Source organism: Bos grunniens, chromosome 8 (genome assembly GCF_055505025.1).
Source record: "Bos grunniens cultivar Pamir isolate PY7600 chromosome 8, Bosgru_T2T1.0, whole genome shotgun sequence".
Taxonomy (NCBI): Eukaryota; Metazoa; Chordata; class Mammalia; order Artiodactyla; family Bovidae; genus Bos; species Bos grunniens.
The window spans coordinates 59,147,261-59,165,845 of NC_141172.1; the positions used below are offsets into that span (position 1 = coordinate 59,147,261).

At 43.3% G+C, this 18,585-nt stretch overlaps 1 long non-coding RNA gene across 1 annotated transcript; it reads right to left on the bottom strand.

Moving 5' to 3' along the window:
* Nucleotides 1–389: 389 nt before the first annotated feature.
* Nucleotides 390–2,379, bottom strand: LOC147367170 (uncharacterized). The gene is made up of 2 exons (XR_015169898.1): nucleotides 2,007–2,379; nucleotides 390–1,054 (listed from the first exon to the last, which is right to left on the bottom strand). It is a non-coding gene; the product is annotated as an uncharacterized LOC147367170 (long non-coding RNA).
* Between the last annotated feature and the right edge of the window lie 16,206 nt (nucleotides 2,380–18,585).

Here is an 18,585-nt window from a genome sequence, read left to right on the forward strand (position 1 = left end):
AGTTGGTCCTCGAATGGGGGATGGAAGAGTGTGGCCACGAGGCAACAGGGAGGGATGTGGAGCAGAGGGGAGAGGCTCTGCTGGCAGTTAGTAGTCCTGGAGCTGGTGTGTACGGCTCTGGGGGTCAGGGGGCGACTCTTGGGGGATGCCAAGCTCTGGGTTGCAGAGCTCTTTCCTTGGGTTTACTGCACCAGGAATATTTCCCCAGTCACCCCAGCTAATGTGTGGATAAAGGAGGAGCAGGGGTGTAGGAAGATAATTGCTGTGTGACAGAGCTCTGGGCTTCTCGTCTGATGAAGCTGAGGTTTACACAGGGCAGATTAAGTAAAGAGTGTTCTCTTCATTTCCCCCAGGAATCCAGTGTTTAAAATAAAACCAAAACCCCCAAACCCTGCCGAACCCATTTACTTGTTGAAGAAAAAATAAGTGTACTACTGGTTGAAGGAGAGGGAAGGAAGAAAAAGTTCTCTTGCTCCCACCACCTATGTGACAGCCACTCATGGAATGAACATGCTAGCAGCCACAAGGAGACCTGGATCCTAGCCCCACCCTGCCTATCACCCCTTGCTTGACCCTGGGTGACTCCCTTGTCCCAGGGTTCCTCGGTTTCTCTCTCAGAAAGTTAACCAAAGTTGAAGATAAGTGCACAAGAAAGAGGGAAGATGGGCAAGCGGGCAGGTGGGTGGGGGTCTGGGGGGCCAGGCTCACACAAGGAGAACCGAGGGAGCATTGAGGTCTGGGCAGGTGGTAGAGTCCCAGCCAGAGACAGATGGGACTCTCAAGGTACTTGTGTCCCTACGGTGACTGGTCCTGAACACCTGTTCCCAGGGCTGGCTGGAAGTGCCCTCCTCGGTGTGGGCAGCCAGAGAAAAGAGGAGTTCTCTGCGGCTAGCAGCTCTCCCAAGGCAGAGACTGGACTGACCAGCGGCTGTCCTACCAAGTAGTCAGAGTCCTGCATTCAACGAGAGAGAAGAGGGATGCCAAGCTGTTCTTTCTGGTCCAAGCTTTCATTCATCCAATCATTCAATGCTGTCTCTGGATATGTTTTCTGCTTCTAAAAATAAAATGCACTTATTATAAAATGACTCAATATAATGAAAATCTGAAATCACTAGAAATAATGTTTCCCAGTACTACCCCCAAGAGCAAGCAATTTATTATTATGTGTTCATTGCATGTCCTTTTTTAAAAATTTCTTTATTTTCTCCTTTTAAAAAAATTTATTGTATTTTTATATTTTATTTTGGCAGCACCTCTTGGCATGCAGGATCTTAGTTCCTTGACCAGGGATCAAACCTGTGCCCCTCTGCAGTGGAAGTGTGGAGCACTAACCACTGGACTGTCAAGTAAGCCCTAATCGTCTCCTTTTTTTGGTAATATACTAACATGTGTATTTGGAACATTATAGAAGAATTTGAATTGAAACATCAGTTTCTTTCCATTCCTTTATCCTTAATTCCAGTCTTGACTACAGAGAAAGTCACTGCTGAAGTTCTGGTGTCTGTCCTTCTAGACCTTCAAATGTAGGGAGTCTGCTCCCAGGCTTGCTGTTCAGCACCATCAGTGGGAAGGCAGCTTTTCAGGTCTGCAGCCCTGCCCAGCCTCTTCAGTTCAGTTCAGTTCAGTTGCTCAGTCATGTCCCACTCTTTGCGAATGCGTGAACCACAACACGCCAGGCCTCCCTGTCCATCGCCAACTCCTGGAGTCCACTCAAACCCATATCCATTGTGTCAGTGATGCCATCCAACCATCTCACCCTCTGTCATCCCCTTCTCCTCCTGCCCTCAATCCTTCCCAGCATCAGGGTCTTTTCAAATGAGTCAGCTCTCAGCCTCTTCACGCAACCCCTACACTTCCTCACATACCTTTAGGTGAGAAGGAAGCAGAAGGTGTGAGGGGGGTGCAGAGAGGAGAGGCCTCAGCACTCCAGTAACTCTCCAGCCCTTTGTCCCTTTGTGGGATGGATGGGGAGAGCATTAATGCCAGCAAGGATGGTTTTACGCTACCTTGGCATATCCTGTATGTGTGGTCTGGCTCCTCTCTTGGGATACAAGGAAATTAAGCCTCTATCATGTATTCTCAGCCTTTGGGGTCTCAGCTGAAACAAAGAAAGAATCTCCTGTTAATGTCCAGCCATATATACCATCATTTATTTAACCAGTTTTCACTGGTGGGCATTGGGTTGTTGCCAGGGTACGTGTGTGTATGTGTATATATGCTTACGAGCTACTGCAGACAGGCTTTTAATTTAGCTGCTGACTCATCTAAATGATTGTCATTTTAGCCTCCCCAGGCCATCTTGCCAGTCCTGAAACAGGTCCCCCTGCCCTGCTTCTCACCCTGGGAGAAGCTTAGCACTGGACATTCCCCATGTATGCCATGGGGTTTTTGAGAGCACCTCATATACGTAAAAGTTTTGGTGGAAGAGGTGATATAACATAATTATTCAGGATTTAATACAAAAGGGATAAATCAGGAGACATTAAAAACATTCCTACTTTGCAGTGAGCTGCTTAGGACTTTGATGCCAGACCTGAGGGGATGCAGTTATCCTCCTGTGCCCCTAGAGGTGTTCTCCTGTGCCTCAAGGGACGTCTTGAAATGTGCCGCCTCCAAGCAGGCCCCCTCTAATCCCTGCCTCCCAGTATGCACACCTTTAAGTAGTCCTCTCCCACACCGTGCCAGGGCTGCTCTGTGTAACCAATAGCATATGGCAAAAGAGATGGCATGCTATTTCTATGATTAGGTTATGAGGTTACCAGGTCATGAACTGTTTGAACTCTCTTTCTTGCATCACTTGCTTTAGGGGAAGCAAGCTACCATGTTAAGTGGCCCTGTGGAGAGGCTGTAAGTGAGGAACTGAGGGCTTCCATCAACCACAAAAATGAGCTTGGAGGCAGACCCTCCTGTCTCAGTCAAGTCTCCAGAGACTGCAGACCTAGCCAACAGCTCGATCATGTCTTCATTAGAGACCTGGTTCCAGTCAGAGCAGAACCAGTTAAGCCACTCCAGGATTCCTGACCCTCAGAAACCCTGTGATATAATATTGGGTTCGCCCAAAAACTCGTTCGGGTTTTTCCGTAAGGAGGAGGTCTCCGTATGGAAAGAACTGAACAAACTTTTTGGTCAACCCAATACATGTACACTATTTTACGCTTCTAAGTTTTGGAATAATTTGTTATGCAGGGGGAAAATAATGGCCTGCCATATAACACAGTTTTTTTTTTATATATATATATAAAAGAGCTTGACTATAGGTTGTCTCTCTTGATCTCTCCTACTTTATACTTAAGTAAATGTGGCAGCTGTGGGCCTCCATAATATCCAAATATTTCTATGTGGTTTCAACATAATGTCAGAAATTCAGGATTCCTGTTGCTGACAACTACAACCTGAAAGGGTTAACTTCTGGAAGGATGACCTGATCAATAGCCCAGGCCTTTCAAAGGTATCAACTCTCCAGCCTATTAACACGTGAGCACCTCTCTTTTTTCTCAGAGTTGCCTGAGGGATATCCAGTCTGAGATTTAGGAGCGATGCAGATCTATTCATTATTGACATATGTTGTTGTTTTTTAGTCGCTAAGTCCTGTTTGTCTTTTGTGACTCGATGGACTGTAGCCTTCCAGACTCTTCTATCTATAGGATTTCCCAGGCAAGAATACTGGAGTAGGTTGCCATTTACTTCTCCAGGGGATCTTCCTGACTCAGGGATCAAACCTGGGTCTCCTGCATTGCAGGCAGATTCTTTTACTGTTGAGCCACCAGCGATATTTGACACATGAGCAACAGCCAAATCTGTGTGATTAGAGGAATTGTCTTGGTGGAGAATTCCAGTGTTTGGGGAGAAATTTGAATAAATCATCTTTCATCTCAAATACCGTTGCTGCTTCTGTTTAAACACTGACTCTGTTCATAGCATCTTTTTGAAATCATGAACCCCAGATGTCTGCGTGGTTCTTTCAGTTAGTATCCTATTTTGCCAGTTACAGAAAAGCCAAATTGAACAGGCACTTTGCTGGCTCATATGGCCAGAAGTCAGACCAACGTGAACTTTGGGCCCATTTCTTTCCAAATCTCCTTTGCCTTCACGGGGTCAGCTTCATCCTGCGGCTAATTCCTATAGGATGACTCTGGCTAGCTAGGAGGGACACATACATCCGTGTTTACATCCAGGGGACAGAGGGCATTTCTGAACCAACATTTCAAATAAGCTGGAAGTTCATCATAACTTGCCCCTCAAAGCCCTAACTGCCCAGGGAAATATATGTTCTCACTGGCTTTAACAACCCAGTGGTCACCCAGAGCCAGGATTCAAGTCCATTTCCTCCTGAGAATGTGTGGTGAGTGGGGAGGGTGGTGGGGACTTTAGGGAAGAAGAGGGAATGGTAGGAAATGACAAATATCTGTTAGACAAGCATCTAGATCTGCCACTGTAAGAACACAGCCAGAGAAGATGCTGCCTTTTCAGTTCAGAAGACACTCAGTGCTCTGGTCCTACTTTAGGGGGAGAAAGGATTGATCTTTTTATCCAATTCTGTGTTCCAACCAACCATCACCAGTATGTGCATGATCTGGAATCTTTTCTCCAGAACTTTACAGGGCCTGTGGTCTCTTAGAGAAGGAGTCAATGGGAAATCATCAGTCACGAACGAGCCTGCCATGTGGGTGGTACTGTCGTGAGCACTTTCCCTTGAGCTACATTTTTAAATTTAGCTCCTTTCACTCTGTGAAGAATCTTATTATCCTCAGTTGAAAGATGAGAAAATGATGCCCAAAGAGGTTAAGCTAATTACCCATGGGCACAGAGCTCATTTGGCACATTCCCAGGACTATTTAGGATTCTCAGTGAGTTGGAGTGGACTTAGCAGAGTCAAATCCCTGAAAGTTTGTTGTAAAGATCCACAGGCATCTCAAGGAGAGGGCTGAGACACAGCTGGGACAATAACCAGGGGCTGAAGAGCCATCAGGAATCTCTTCTCCCATCTCTGCTCATTTCTGTGTTTCTGCTTCATTCTCCTCTCCTCTGGAAGACACGTCCTCTGCTTCTCCAGGCCTTGAGGTAGGAGAGGTGGCCATTAAGTTACTGTCCTTTCCTTCCTCTGTAAATCCTGGAGAAGGCACACCCCCTGACACAGGGAGTGAGTGACATTATAAGAAAGGGCCGCTCCCCTGGCCTCCTTCTGGATGGATGTCCGCTAAGCAAGGTCATGGTGAGGCCAGTGGATAACCTGGAAGCAGAATTTTCTCTGCAGACCAGCGACTAGGAGCATAACTTTTGGCTAGTGAGTTGCTGAGAAAGGGGCTTGGAGCTCACAGCTTCTGCTGGTTCCCTCCTTTCTCTCTGAGGGCATTTGGTCCAAGCAGCCCTGCGGCTGTTCATTGTGCAGTTCACAAAGTGGACCGAGAGACTGTGAACAGTCACTTGGGACCTCAGAGTTTCCTGCCACATTGCCTTGTGAAGAAATTCTGAGACCTTTCCTCCAGCATGGCCTCTGGTTCCAGGTTGTATGTAGGCGGGCTCCTGGGAAGGATCATAACACTCCAGCCCCAGGGCACAAGCCAGGCCCTCTCTGGAGAGTCAGCCTTGTTGGACCCTGCATGGTCAAAGAGCTGATGGCCTCTGTGTCTGGTGCCCAGGACAGGGCGCGCTCCTGATCACAGTCTTCAAGCGAGTGAGGCAAGTACGAAGGTGTGGCTCCCCCTGCTGAGTTAATGGTGACCTGAGCCACTTCACTCCACACACAGATGCAGGAAGGGTAGCTCACTCTGAACTAGGAGAGTCTTGGGCAGCTGGAGCAGCCTTTCCCTGACACATTTCAGTAAAGGAGTGTTAGTGTGGGGGCCCCCCAGCCAGCCCCGAACAGACTCCCTCCTGAAGTCAGCCCCGTCTTCTTAGGGGACACAATTAAACACTTCCAACACCCAATGTCCCAGGCTTCTCCCGGGAGCTCCAGACCTGGTCATTGCATTGCCCACTGGACATTTCCCCCTGTGTGTGCACTTCACCAGGAATCTAAAGGCCAGGACCTTATCCTTCACACACACACTCTGCTCTCCATCCTCACTTGGCCAAAATCTGCTCCTCCTGCTGGTTCTTCCCTTGGGTGACTGTTCCCACCAGCCGCCCAGCTGTTCAAGCCAGGAGCCAGTCTCCATTCTTTCACCCAGGAAACATTCCTTGAACCTCTACTCTGCGCCATGTTCTGAGCAAGGTTCCAGAGGTAAAGACACACCTCAGTGCAGACTCCAGATACGACAGGCCAGTGGAAACCCCACATGAACAAGTGCTGACACACCCCGGGGGAGGGAAATGGTTCATCACAGGCTATTACAGAAGCAATTAGAGCATCTGATCTGACTCACAGGATAAGGAAAGATCTCCTGATGATACCTGATCTGAGTCATGAGAGAAGAGAGCAGGGGAGGAAGTGCCTTCCAGGCAGAGGAGTCTGCCTGAGAAAATGTAGAGAAAGGAAGCACACCGTGTGTCTGGGAAACCTTTGGCAGACTGATGCTGTTAGAGGGTAAAATACAAGGGAAAGAGATCTGGAGCATTGAGGCTGGAATCGCAGTCGGCAGCAGACCAAATAGGGCTTTTCTTGGAGAGGGACTCATGCTGTAAGCTTGGACTTTGACCTGTAGTCAATGATAGCTGTTTAAGGGTCTGAGGCCATGGGTGGGGATGGGGGTGAAGGGTGTTAGACTGATATTTTGAATGAGTCATTTTGGAGGCTGTGGAGAGGTCTGAATATGAGTGGCGTGGGGTGCAAAGTTGGAAATGAGATCTTAAACAGGCTGGTGATGGAACCTGAACTAGGGGCTATGGAGGAAGGGGAGGAGACAAAGGGAAATTGATGAGATGTCATGGAGGCGGAAGACAGATGAGTCAGGGACAATGTCCCTGTTTCTGGCTGTGCCGTTTGGGTTGGTGGTGAGGTCAGCAGTGGAAATAAAGAGGATGCAGGAGGAGACACAAGTTTGAGGGAAATTGGATGAGATCATATTTGGATGTACTGAACTGGAGTGCCAACGGACTGTTTGGGGCAGGGGAGTTCAGGAGGAAGTGTCCAGCAGGCAGCTGGGAAAATGGTGTGTCTGGAAAACCGTAAGCAATTTTATTGCTGTTAGGGGTAAGCTACAAGGCAAGGGGGTCAAGCACTGAGGCCGGAACCAAGCGTAGGGGCAGAAGCTCTGGGGCGAAGTTGGGATCTGAAATGTGAGCCTCTGGATCAGGAGGACTGAGCAAACAGTTGGATCAGTAGGAGGATATGGTCACTCCAGAGAAAGGATGCAGAATGAGAAAACCAGAGGGTGAGGAACGCATTCTAGGGAGCCCCAATATTAAAGCAGCAGGCCAAAAAAAAAACAGAGAGACAGGGGAGAGAGGAAACTCAGAGAGAAACAGGAGGATGGAGCCAGAAGAGGACAGTAATAGACAACAGCACTTTAAGAAGCGAGGATACACAAGTGGTGTCAGGAACCACAGGGAAGCCCAGTGAGACTGGAAAGTATTCATTCGACTGGAGGTTTAGGAAACACTGGTAAGCTTGTGACTGGTAAGGGCAGCTCTGGCAGATAGTATAGCCCCTATCTCACTGTACCTGCATGGTTGTGGAAGCAGGACAGGAGTCAAGTTCACAGAAATCACACACAGAAATCAGTCTTGATCAACATCAAGAGCACTTAACTTGAAAGCTAAACAAAGCTACATTTTAGAATACAGCTTAAAAAAAAAGAAACAAAAACTAAAACAGCTTTAAGTTTAATATTAAAAAACCATTTAAACTTTCAGCTCTGTTTTTGCATGGAATAAACACAACACTGCTTAGGAAGAGAGGAGTATCTGGGATGTACTGATCCTGTATTATTCTGGGAAACAGGCTTTTTTTTTTTTTTAAATTATGCTCTCTGTAAATAGAAGCAACATTAAAGTACATTTGGATGCTTGTACGCACAGCAATGTTGACATGGCTTTTGTTTGGAACCTGGTTTTGTACAACAGTGCCCCCTGGTGTGGATGTTATGCTTCAACACTTTCCCATTATTAGCATGGAGGCAATATTCTGGAAATATCGTTGCTGCTGTCACACTTTAACTTGAAAACAAGTTTAAAATACAGAAGTTTTACATGGGGAAAGTGTTCAATCTGGAGAGCTTAAGTTTTATGTGATGCAACATTGGGAGTATTGATGTAGCTAGTATGGCTCATTTAAGATGATAAAAATTGGGAGTTCCCTGGCAGTCCAGGTGTTAGCTAGGCCCAGATTCAATCTCTGGATGGGGAACTAAAATCTTACAAGCTGCGTGGCCAAAAAAAAAAAAAAAAAAACAAAACCCAATGATAAAAATTCATAGTGGGAAGCTGCTGTATAGCACAGGGAGCTCAGCTCTGTGCTCTGAAGACAAAGATGGGTGGATGGCGGGTAGGAGCAGTGGGAGGGAGGCTCCAGAGGGAGGGGATTTATGTATATACGTATATATATGTATATACAGCTGATTCACTTTGTTGTACAGCAGAAGCACAACATTGTAAAGCAATTATACTCCCAATAAAGAATTCATTTGCCCATGTGCACTGGATAGCTGTGCTGCTCTCAAAGGGTGAGAATGGGACTTACATTTATTTTAAAAATAAAGTTCATAAAATTATATATACAGAAAACTGAGTTAAATGTTGAAAATTGAAAATATGTTGATGTTTGGCAGAAACCAACACTATACTGTAAAGCAACTGTCCTTCAATTAAAAATAAATTAAAAAAAACTATTTCAAAAGGCAAAAGTCTAGAACAAAACATAAAAAAAAAAAATCCTAAGTATAGATTACAATGAATTTATCAGATTGAACCACTGTGTAATGAAGCACATAGATTAACAAATAGAAAATTGCTCACAGCCCAGATGTCCCTCATACTCTCTGCTCCTTCTGGTTTCTACCAAGGCTGCCAAGAATAACCATGAAAATGACAGCTCACATTTTATTTTTGAACTTTCAATCATTGGAACAATCAGAAATATTCTCTTCTGTCTTATTCACTGTATTTGTTGAGATTCAGGCATGTTGCTCTGTGTATTTTCAGTTTATTCTCTCTGCTGTTTAAAATACCATTGTAAAAATCAACCATAATTTATCAATTCAGTAGCTGGTAAAAATTTGGGTTCTTTAGGTTTTGAGCTATTAAGACTCTGCTATGAACACCCCTTGTACATATATATTCTGTTGCGTATATACTTGGGAGAGAAATTCCTGGATTACAGGGTATGCTTAGCTTTAGTAGATAGCTATCAGTTTCTAACTTGGTTGTCCCAATTATATTCTCATCAACAGTGTATGAGATTGTTTATTACAGTTTCGATTTCCATGCTTGTGATGGGTCTCTTAAGATTTTCTATTTCTTCCTGGTTCAGTTTTGAAAGGTTATACTTTTCTAAGAATTCATCCATTTCTTCCAAGTTGTCCGTTTTATTGGCATATAGTTGCTGATAGTAGTATCTTATGATCCTTTGTATTTCTGTATTGTCTGTTGTGATTTCTCCATATTCATTTCTAATTTTGTTGATTTGATTCTTCTCCCTTTTTTTTTTTGATGAGTCTGGCTAATGGTTTCTCTATTTTACTTATCTTCTCAAAGAACCAGCTTTTAGTCTTGTTGATTTTTGCTATAGTCGCCTTTGTTTCTTTTTCATTTATTGATGCTCTAATTTTAATGATTTCTTTCCTTCTACTCACCCTGGGGTTCTTCTTCTTTTTCTAGTTGCTTCTGGTGTAAAGTTAGGTTATTTATTTGATTTTTCTCTTGTTTCTTGAGGTAAGCTTGTACTGCTATGAACCTTCCCCTTGGCACTGCTTTTACTGAATCCCATAGGTTTGGGGTTGTCGTATTTTCATTTTTTTCTTTGTATATTTTGATTTCTTCTGGGATTTGGTTATTCAAAACTGTGTTGTTTAGCCTCCATATATTTGTATTTTTAATAGTTTTTTTTTTTTCCTGTAGTTGACATCTAATCTTACCACTTTGTGATCAGAAAAGATGCTTGAAATTATTATTATTTTTTAATTTACCAAGGCTAGATTTATGGCCCATGATGTGAACCATCCTGGAGAATTTTCGGTGTGCACTTGAGAAAAAGGTGAAATTAATTATTTTTGGGTGAAATGTCCTATAGATATCAATTAGGTCTAATTGGTCCATTGTATCATTTAAAGTTTGTGTTTCCTTGCTAATTTTCTGTTTGATTGATCTATCCATAGATGTGAGTGGGGTATATTAAAGTATCCCACTATTATTGTGTTACCATTAATTTCCCCTTTCATACTTGTTAGCATTTGCCTTATGTATTGAGGTGCTCCTATGTTGGGTGCATATATAATTGTTATATCCTCGAATAGCCAAAGCAATCTTGAGAAAGAAGAACGGAAATGGAGGAATCAATCTGCCTGACTTCAGGCTATACTACAAAGCTACAGTCATCAAGACAGTATGGTACGGGCACAAAGGCAGAAATATAAATCAATGGAACAAAATAGAAAGCCTAGAGATAAATCCACGCACCTATGGACACCTTACCTTTGACAAAGGAGGCAAAAATATACAATGGTGAAAAGACAATCTCTTTAACAAGTGGTGCTGGGAAAACTGGTCAACCACTTGTAAAAGAATGAAACTAGAACACTTTCTAACACCATACACAAAAATAAACTCAAAATGAGTTAAAGATCTAAATGTAAGGCCAGAAACTATAAAACTCCTAGAGGAAAACATAGGCAAAACACTCTCTGATATAAATCATAGCAAGATCTTCTATGACCCACCTCCCAGAGTAATGGAAATAAAAGCAAAAATAAACAAATGGGACCTAATTAAACTTAGAAGCTTTTTCATAATGAAGGAAACTATAAACAAGGTGAAAAGACAGCCTTCAGAATGGGAGAAAATAATAGGAAATTAAACAACTGACAAAAATTAATCTCAAAAATATACAAGCAGCTCCTGCAGCTCAATACCAGAAAAATAAATGACCCAATCAAAAAATGGGCCAAAGAACTAAACAGATATTTCTCTAAAGAAGACATACAAATGGCTAACAAACATATGAAAAGATGCTCAACATCACTCATTATCAGAGAAATGCAAATCAAAACCACAATGAGGTACTGTCTCATGCTGGTCAGAATGGCTGCAATCAAAAGTCTACAAATAATAAATGCTGGAGAGGGTGTGGAGAAAAGGGAACCCTCTTACACTGTTGGTGGGAATGCAAACTAGTACAGCCACTATGGAGAACAGTGTGGAGATTACTTTAAAAACTGGAAATAGAACTGCCATACAACCCAGCAATCCCACTGCTGGGCATAGACACTGAGGAAACCAGAATTGAAAGAGACACGTGTACCCCAGTGTTCATCATAGCACTGTTTACAGTAGCTAGGACATGGAAGCAACCTAGATGTCCATTGGCAGACAAATGGATAAGAAAGCTGTGGTACATATACACAATGGAGTATTACTCAGCTATTAAAAAGAATGCATTTGAATCCGTTTTAATGAGGTGGATGAAACTGCAGCCTATTATACACAGTGAAGTAAGTAAAAAAGAAAAACACCAATACAGTATATTAACATATATTTATGAAATTTAGAAAGATGATAACAACAACCCTATACACGAGACAGCAAAAGAGACACAGATATAAAGAACAGACTTTTGGACTCTGTGGGAGAAGGTGAGGGTGGGACGATTTGAAAGAATAGCACTGAAACATGTGTATTACCATATGTGAAACAGATGATCAGTCCAAGTTCGATGTATGAAATAGCGCACTCAAAGTCGGTGCACTGGGACAACCCAGAGGGATGGGATGGGGAGGGGGGTTCGGGATGGGGGACACATGTACACCCATGACTGATTCATGTCAATGTATGGCAAAAACTACCATAATATTGTGAAGTAATTAGCCTCCAATTAAAATCAATAAATTAAAAAAACCAAACAAGTATATGAGAATTGTTTGTTTCATGTCCTCACTAACACATGGTATTGTTAATCTTTTTAATGATAGACATTCTGACAGGTATTATGTTGTGTTTTTAAAAAAACAGCTTTATTGAGATGTAATTCACATACCATAGAAGTCACCCATGGAAACTGTACAATTCAATGGCTTCCAATACATACACAGCATCCATCACAATTTCAGAATACTTTTATTACCCCTAAAAGAAACCCACACTCCTTGGTGGTCACTCCCAACCCTAAGTCAGCTGTAGTCAACCACTAATCTGCTTCTCTTATCTACAGATTTGCCTTTCACATTTCACATAGATGGAATCATACGATCAATTCAGTTCAGTTCAGTTGCTCAGTCGTGTCCGACTCTTTGCAGCCCCATGGACCACAGCACGCCAAGCCTGCCTGTCTATCACAAACTCCCGTAGTTTACCCGAACTCATGTCCATCGAGTGGATGATGCCATCCAACTATCTCATCCTCCTGCCTTCAATCTTTCCCAGCATCAGGTGGCCAAAGTACTGGAGTTTCAGCTTCAACATCAGTCTTTCCAATGAACACTCAGGACTGATCTCCTTTAGGATGCACTGGTTGGACCTCCTTGCCATCCAAGGGACTCTCAAGAGTCTTCTCCAACACCACAGTTCAAAAGCATCAATTCTTCAGCACTCAGCTTCTTTATAGTCCAACTCTCACATCCATACGACTCCTGGAAAAACCACAGCCTTGACTAGACAGACCTTTGTTGGCAAAGTAATGTCTCTGCTTTTGAATATGCTGTCTAGGTTGGTCATAACTTTGCTTCCAAGGAGTATGCATCTTTTAATTTCATGGCTGCAGTCACCATCTTCAGTGATTATGGAGCCAAAAAATAAAAAATAAAGTTAGCCACTGTTTCCCCATCTATTTGCCAGGAAGTGATGGGACTGGATGCCATGATCTTCGTTTTCTGAATGTTGAGCTTTAAGCCAACTTTTTCACTCTCCTCTCTCACTTTCATCAAGAGGCTCTTTAGTTCTTCACTTTCTGCCATAAGAGTGGTGTCATCTGCATATCTGAGGTTATTGATATTTCTCCTGGCAATCTTGTTTCCAGCTTGTGCTTCATCCAGCCCAGCGTTTCTCATGATGTACACTGCATAGAAGTTAAATAAGCAGGGTGACAATATACAGCCTCGACATACTCCTTTCCGATTTGGAATCAGTCTGTTGTTTTACATCCAGTTCTCACTGTTGCTTCCAGACCTGCATACTGATTTCTCAAGAGGCAGGTCAGGTGGTCTGGTATTCCCATCTCTTTCAGAATTTTCCACAGTTTGTGGTGATCCACACAGTCAAAGGCTTTGACATAGTCAATAAGGCAGAAATAGATGTCTTTCTGGAACTCTCTTGCTTTTTTGATGATCCAGCGGATGTTGGCAATTTGATCTCTGGTTCCTCTGCCTTTTCTAAGACCAACTTGAACATCTGGAAGTTCATGTATTGCTGAAGTCTGGCTTGGAGAATTTTGAGCATTACTTTGCTAACGTGTGAGATGAGTGCAATTGTGTGGTAGTTTGAGCATTCTTTGGCATTGCCTTTCTTTGGGATTGGAATGAAAACTGACCTTTTCCAGTCCTGTGGCCACTGCTGAGTTTTCCAAATTTGCTGGCGTATTGAATGCAGCACTTTCACAGCATCATCTTTTAGGATGTGAAATAGCTCAACTGGAATTCCATCACCTCCACTAGCTTTGTAGTGCTGCTTCCTAAGGCCCACTTGCACATTCCAGGATGTCTGGCTCTAGGTGAGTGATCACACCATCGTGATTATCTGGGTCATGAAGATCTTTTTTGTATAGTTCTGTGTATTCTTGCCACCTCTTCTTAATATCTTCTGCTTCTGTTAGGTCCATACCATTTCTGTCCTTTACTGAGTCCATCTTTGCATGAAATGTTCCCTTGGTATCTCTAATTATCTTGAAGAGATGTCTAGTCTTTCCCATTCTATTATTTTCCTCTATTTCTTTGCACTGATGACTCAAAGTGGCTTTCTTCTCCTTCTTATTCTTTGGAACCCTGCATTCAAGTGGATGTATCTTTCCTTCTCTCCTTTGCTTTTTGCTTCTCTTCTTTTCACAGCTATTTGTAAGGCCTCCCCAGACAGCCATTTTGCTTTTTTGCATTTCTTTTCCATGGGATGGTCTTGATCCCTGTCTCCTGTACAATGTCACAAACCTCCATCCATAGTTCATCAGGCACTCTATCAGATCTAGTCCTTTAAATCTATTTGTCACTTCCACTGTATAATCATAAGGGATTTGATTTAGGTCATACCTGAATAGTCTAGTGGTCTTCCCCACTTTCTTCAATTTAAGTCTGAATCTGGCAATAAGGAGTTCATGATCTGAGCCACAGTCAACTCCCGGTCCTGTTTTTGCAGACTGTATAGAGTTTCTCCATCTTTGGCTACAAAGAATATAATCAATCTGATTTCAGTGTTAGCCATCTGGTGTAGGGTTTTCTCTTGTGTTGTTGGAAGAGGGTGTTTGCTATGACCAGTGTGTTCTCTTGGCAAAACTTTATTAGCCTTTTTGCCCTGCTTCATTCCGTATTCCAAGGCCAAATTTGCCTGTTACTCCAGGTGTCTCTTGACTTCCTACTTTTGCGTTCTAGTCCCCTATAATGAAAAGGACATCTTTTTTGGGTGTAAGTTCTAAAAGGTCTTGTAGGTCTTCATACAGCCATTCAACTTCAACTTCTTCAGCGTTACTGGTCAGGGCATAGACTTGGATTACCGTGATATTGAATGTTTGCCTTGGAAACAAACAGAGATCATTCTGTCGTTTTTGAGATTGCATCCAAGTACTGCATTTCGGACTCTTTTGTTGACTATGATGGCTACTCCATTTCTTCTAAGGGATTCTTGCCCACAGTAGTAGATATAATGGTCATCTGAGTTAAAGTCACCCACTCCAGTCCATTTTAGCTCACTGATTCCTAGAATGTTGACGTTAACTCTTGCCATCTCCTCTTCGACCACTTCCAATTTGCCTTGATTCATGGACCTAACATTCCAGATTCTTGTGCAATATTGCTTTTTACAGCATTGGACCTTGCTTTTATCACCAGTCCCATCAACAACTGGGTTTTGTTTTCACTTTGGCTCCATCCCTTCATTCTTTCTGGAGTTATTTCTCCACTGATCTCCAGTAGCATATTGGGCACGTACCGAGCCGGGGAGTTCATCTTTGTGTCCTTTTTGCCTTTTCATACTGTTCATGGGATTCTCAAGGCAAGAATATTGAAGTGGTTTCCCATTCCCTTCTCCAGTGGACCACATTGTGTCAGACCTCTCTACCATGACCTGACCATCTTGCTGCTGCTGCTGCTAAGTTGCTTCAGTCGTGGACTCTGTGCGACCCCATGGACTGCAGCCCACCAGGCTTCTCTGTCCATGGGATTCTCCAGGCAAGAACAATGGAGTGGGTTGCCATTTCCTTCTCCAATGCATGAAAGTGGAAAGTGAAAGTGAAGTTGCTCAGTCGTGTCCAACTCTTTGCGACCCCATGAATCGCAGCACGCCAGGCCTCCCTGTCCATCACCAACTCCCAGAGTTCACTCAGACTCACGTCAGGTCATTACAGAGCACCAAATAGAGTTCTCTGTGCTATACAGTAGGTTCTTATTAGTTATTCTTATATAAAAGTAGTGTGTGTGCATATGTCTGGCAATTCATATATACCACTGAAAAGCAGTAAAGTGCTTCCTTTAAGAGAAATGTGGTTGAAAGTTCTTGATTTTTAAAAGGCAGGAGGGATGGTTAAGAGTTTGGGATGGGCATATACACACTTCTGTATTTAAAATGGATAATCAACAAGGACCTACTGTACAGCACATGGAGCTCTGCTCAATGTTCTGTGACAGCCTGGATGGAAGGGGAGTTTGGAGGAGAATGGATGCTTGTATATGTATGGCTGAGTCCCTTCACTGTTTTATCACCTGCAACTATCACAACAGTGTTAATTGGCTATACTCTAATACAAAAGAAAAAGTTTTTTAAAAAGTAAATTTAAAATAAGGAAAGAAAAAATGATACACTGAGGTGGCTAAGATCTATAGTTAGGATGAATCTTCTAACCATGAAATTGGTAAGAAGGAAAAAGAAATTCACGCTAGTTTTGCTGTCACACCTCAAACTGCAAAAGTTGTGGTCATAGTGTGTGATAAATGCTTAGTAAAATTAGAAAAAGCACTAGGTTTTTACAGTTTTAGAGAGAGCAAGAGAGACCACATTCACATAAATTTTATTACAGTATACAGTTGACCTTTGAACAATACAGATTTGAACTGCATGGGTCGATTTATATGTGGGTTTTTAAAAATAAACACTATGCTGCTGCTGCTGCTAAGTCAGTTCAGTCGTGTCTGACTCTGTGCAACCCCATAGACGGCAGCCCACCAGGCTCCCTTGTCCCTGGTATTCTCCAGACAAGAACACAAGTGGGTTGCCATTTCCTTCTCCAATGCATGAAAGTGAAAAGTGAAAGTGAAGTTGCTCAGTCGTGTCCTACTCTTTGTGACCCCATGGACTGCAGCCTACCAGGCTCCTCCGTCCATGGAATTTTCCAGGCAAGAGTACGGGAATGGGGTGACGGTATGGCTCAGTTTCATTGAGTCTGTCAAGGCTGTGGTCCAGGTGATTAGATTGGCTAGTTTTCTGTGATTGTGGCTTCAGTGTCTGCCCTCTGATGCCTTCTCAGTGCCTACTGTCTTACTTGGGTTTCTCTTACCTTGGATGTGGGGTATCTCTTCACGGCTGCTCCAGCAAAGCACAGCCGCTGCTCCTTACCTCGGACGTGGGGTATCTCCTCACTGCCGCCGCTCCTGACCTTGGACATGGGTTATCTCCTCACGGCCATCACTCCTGACCTTGGACATGGAGTATCTTGATACGTGGCCTTTTATCCAGCTTCTTTCATTTACCAGGTTTTCAAGATTCATCAGATTTTGATTCAACAAAGGAGCCATCTTGGATCAAACCACACACCTGGGACGCAGGTTGCCAGGCTTGTTCCTATTACCCTTAAAAAAACAATTGCTAATTTGCTCACTTACCTGATGGTACATTTCACAGTTTACTTGTTTTTGTCATTTTGATAAGAAATTCTGGAATCTTGAGTTCATTCATTTAAACATTCAAACAATTTACTGAGACCGGACAAACCTGGCTTTCCTTAAAGCACCTCCATAGCTGGCTTCTATGCAGAGGAATGGGGACTTCCGTTCAGTTGAAGACACATAAGAGATGCAAGGGAGATGTGAAGACTCATGTGTAGACAGGCAGAGACTTAAGTTCTGTGTCTGCTGCTGCTGCTAAGTCGCTTCAGTCGTGTCCAGCTCTGTGCGACCCCATAGATGGCAGCCCACCAGGCTCCGCCGTCCCTGGGATTCTCCAGGCAAGAACACTGAAGTGGGTTGCCATTTCCTTCTCCAATGTAGGAAAGTGAAAAGTGAAAGTGAAGTCGATCAGTCGTGTCCCGACTCTTCGTGACCCCATGGACTGCAGCCTACCAGGCTCCTCTGTCCATGGGATTTTCCAGGCAAGAGTACTGGAGTGGGGTGCCATTGCCTTCTCCGAGCCAAAGAACTCCAAAGAGACAGAGGCATGGACGGTTCTCACCCAGAGTCTCCAACGAAAAGCAACAATGATTCTGAAATTCTGTTTCAGAAGTTGAGAGATTAAAATCGCTCTCAATCACTGAATTTGTGGTAATCTGTTGAGGCACTCAGAGGAAACAAATACATATAGTACTTGAACTCCTGATTCTGAAGGCTTCCTGGCCTACACATTTGTGCTGTGAACATTCCTTAGGAAGGACTTGGATCTCTCCTTATTTCATGGGAAACAAATTTACTGAACTTGAATTCAATTTTCCATTCTGATTTGCTTCCCTGACTAAAATTTAGCAACTTGGATTAGACAGAGGATCCAAGTTTCCTTTATATATTCTGGAATTAGAGTAAACGCAATCTATGCTCTTCCTTACTGAAATTAAAACATTCTAAGCCTGAATAGCCATAGACAGTGATCCATTTTCTCTTGGCAAGACTGGCCTTGTTTTGGTAATGGAGTTAAGGTTATAGTCTTCTAATTTAGCTGAAGTTCAGTATGAACATATACAAGAGTAAAAGGGGAGAAAAAGAACCAACTAAAACATGTGGATACCACATTGCTTACACTGACTACAGAAATGTCTATTATTACTAACAAAAAGGATGGATAACTTTTCTTCTCGAGGGGATCATCCCAACCCAGGGATCAAACCCAGGTCTCCCGCACGACAGACGCTTTACCGTCTGAGCCACCAGGGAAGTCCAATATAAAACTTACTCTCATCTAAACCTGAAGGTGCTAGGGTAGTGGGAAGAGGGAGCCTGCCTTAGGATCTCTTTACTATTACAGAAGAGTTGTGGGAAGGGGATTCTAACACTGAAAGGGAGGCAGCTGGTGACATTGTCGACTGTATACAATGCAGGGTGCTGGGTGTAGGCTGTAGGTCCTTTTGTTGACCAGCCACTAAACTTTGTTTCCACG